We start from the raw sequence: 3,165 nt of genomic DNA, 5'->3' as shown, positions 1-3,165 counted from the left end.
AAAAAAAAAAAACCGAATACAGACAACATCAGTCCCTCAGAGGAGGAAAAAAAAAAAACGAACACAGACAACACAGAGGATGAGGGTCTTTGTCAACAACGACCTTCAAACGCTGAGTGTTGAACATTTAATCAGACCGTTCATCAGAAGACAGGACGAGGAAGAGGAGGAAGAGGAGGAAGAGGAGGGGATTGGATACAAGATGTGGATTCACAACAACAACAACAACAACAACAACAACAACAACAACAACAATAATAATAATCATAAACTGTTCATCAATGATCTGAGAGTTTGCCGTTGTTAAACTGTTCATCAATGATCTGAGAGTTGGTTTTTAACCAGCCTCAGTTCAACGTCTGTAAATCAACAGCCAAACGAAGACACTTGATTCCAGGGAAGTCTTATTTCACTGCTGAAGTGGAGGCGTCAGAGGGGCAATTATACAGCACAGCCATTAACCTGCATGAAAAGAGTCAGCGGGGGCATTTATTTTTAACGTCTTATAAAGAGACTTGTCAGAGGAGAGAAAAGAAAAAACAGCCTGCAGTGGAAGTCAATAATTCATCAACCATAAACTACAGTCGGAGGAGAAGACTGTGATCTGACCACGGTGTTTCATCCTTATGTTTATTCTCATCGTTGTCAGTGGAGAAAAAAGTCAGAAATAAAAAAGAAATTCGATTTCAAAGTCTGTCCTTCAGAACGCCAACAAACGCCACTTCTCGTCTTCACTGCTGTTTATTTCCTGTTTCCTGTCGTCCATCAGTTCAGACAGAGCTGAAGACTGTGGACGGATGCAGACGTGGAGGACTCAGAGCCGTAGTGCAGCGGTTAGCACGGTTGCCTTACACGCGGAGAGCAGAGAGTTAGATTCCCAGAACCACGTGGCGCCTCCAGGGGGCAGCCTGTTGCACATCCTGTGTTAACACAAGGATTGGCCCAGTGTGGGATCAATAAAGTTCATAAAATTAAAAAAGACAGACAGGAAGTGACTCTCCTGTGGTCCACGGGTTCAGGACCTGGAGTTTGGTTCTGGTGAGTCCGACTTCTGGACGTACAGGATGTGGCAGGAGAAATGAGACGTAAAAGTGCACGGAGGTAAAAGTGTTCTGCACGCTTCACTTCCACAGAGCGGCAGTGAGGTTGAAGGCAGCTGTCCTTGGGAGGTTCAGCCGCGGGTCAGTCTAAATCATGGATATTCATTTAAAATTCACAGAGTTTCAGATGGAGGAAGTTTCTCCGTGCCTCGGTCCAGAACATCATCAAACCTCATTACCTCAGCCGGGGTGAGGCAGGATGTTTGGCCGCTCGCCTGAGAGCAGCAGAGAGTGGAACAGATTCTGATGGCATTTCCAGGGAGTGTGGGTGATAAACCTAAGACAGAACGACAGCATTACGGGGGGGGGGTTGAAGCATTTGTCTCTTTTAGGTTTGTGTTTTAGTGAACAAGGATGTGGTGTCTCTGTCGTCACCAAAGATCATCAATCATTGGTTCCTGTCACCGTCGTCAGCCCAGATCAGACTGACGCAGGAAACTCTGGTGTGGCCTACATATGGGCCACATCTGACCAGTCCAGTCAGGCGGTTGTAAGTGGACACGTCTCAGCCGTCAGGTCAGATTCCCTCAGTACAGTTCTCTTCCTGTTGGAGTGTGTGTGTGTGTCGTGGAAACAAACAGAACCAGAAGGTTCCCTGTTCCTCAGTGGAAATGACCCTTTAATGCTCTGAAGTCATTTCAATAAAGAGGCTCTCAGCCAGGGGGCACACTTTCCTCCATAATCACCTTAATGAGCTCTTAATTAGCGTACACAGCAGTGGTTTAATCACGATTAAGACTCTGAGCTGCTGAATGTCAACACCACAGCCTCACTTTTTACTTGGCTGTGAATTTATGAGCAGAGTTAACAGAGAAACACACACACGAGTTACTCCAGCAGTCATTCACACCATTCACACCATTCACACCATTCACACCTGAGGTGGATCTGAACTGAAGTGTGAAAAGGACCATCAGAGTCCAGTGAGTCCAGAAGAATCTGGAAGCAGAGACACGATCCAAATGTGGTTTAAACGCAGGTCAAAGGTCAACGTCCTGAATCACCATGAGACGATGATGATGATGACAATGATGATGATGAACTTTTACTGCATCCAGAGAATATTTTCCTCACGGCAGGATTACTGCATCAACAGTTTTCTCTCGTGGATCTTCATTTTCCTGCAGAACTGTCAAAACAGCTCCCCCTGCTGAGAATCATTTGTGGGGAATGAGGTAAAAGAAAAACAACATCAAAAATACATTTATCTGTGAGCAGAGTCAGACAGGAAGTAGAGTGTAAATAAAGGTTAGCGCTGACGACTGGCTGCATTTACACCTGTAATGAGCTGTGTCTGGAGACACCGGCACGTCGTCTTCTCTTCTTCTGTCTCTCCATCTCTACACTGGTGTTTAAAGTCCTCCCTGGAAGCAGGCTGCTGGGCTGAAACCCACTCTGCCGCGGCGGAATTGAGGTCAGCGATCGTAGCAGGTTTGTTTTGTTGACGGCGGAGACATCTGCTTCCTGCACGCTGTCCAGTAATGGATGTTGTTTACCTGCAGGGAGGAGCAGTTGGCTGTGATCACCCGGGCCCTGTCAGCAGGAGGGTGGTGGGGGAGGGCCGAGTGTCAGACTGACGGAGGAGAAGAAGAAAAACAGACGAGTGGACAGAGAGGGACGTCTGGACAGGAAGACGGGTTAGAGGACGGACATCGGACGAAGAGAAACTGGAAAGTTCCACGGAGTCCTGATCTAACCGGAGAACGTGTCCTGAGGCGCGTCTCTACTCAGGGAGTTGATGGAGATCAGGCGCAGTTACTACTGAGACGAAAATGAATTATTGACCAAACACCTGCAGTTCTCTGCATCACCTTCAGGGGGCAGTAAAATAGAAGCCCACAGGCCACGTGCTGAACAAACATAACCTCAAAGCGATCCAGTCTGTGGTGTTTAAGAAACTGATCGGTGATTAACGACGGTACGGTAAAAGTTCACGACCCACGGAGACTGGACTCACCAGGAAACTGACCTCTTTTTACATACAGTCAGTGATTGGACCGAGTACACAGACCCCCAGCACCAGAGGTAATAACACTGACCTCTGAATGACACTGGGGGGGGGGCC

The sequence above is a fragment of the Cynoglossus semilaevis genome, chromosome 20 (assembly GCF_000523025.1).
Source record: "Cynoglossus semilaevis isolate Cse_v1.0 chromosome 20, Cse_v1.0, whole genome shotgun sequence".
In the NCBI taxonomy this organism is placed as follows: Eukaryota; Metazoa; Chordata; class Actinopteri; order Pleuronectiformes; family Cynoglossidae; genus Cynoglossus; species Cynoglossus semilaevis.
The sequence above is the reverse complement of the archived record's forward strand: the minus strand, read 5'-3'. Positions refer to the sequence as shown.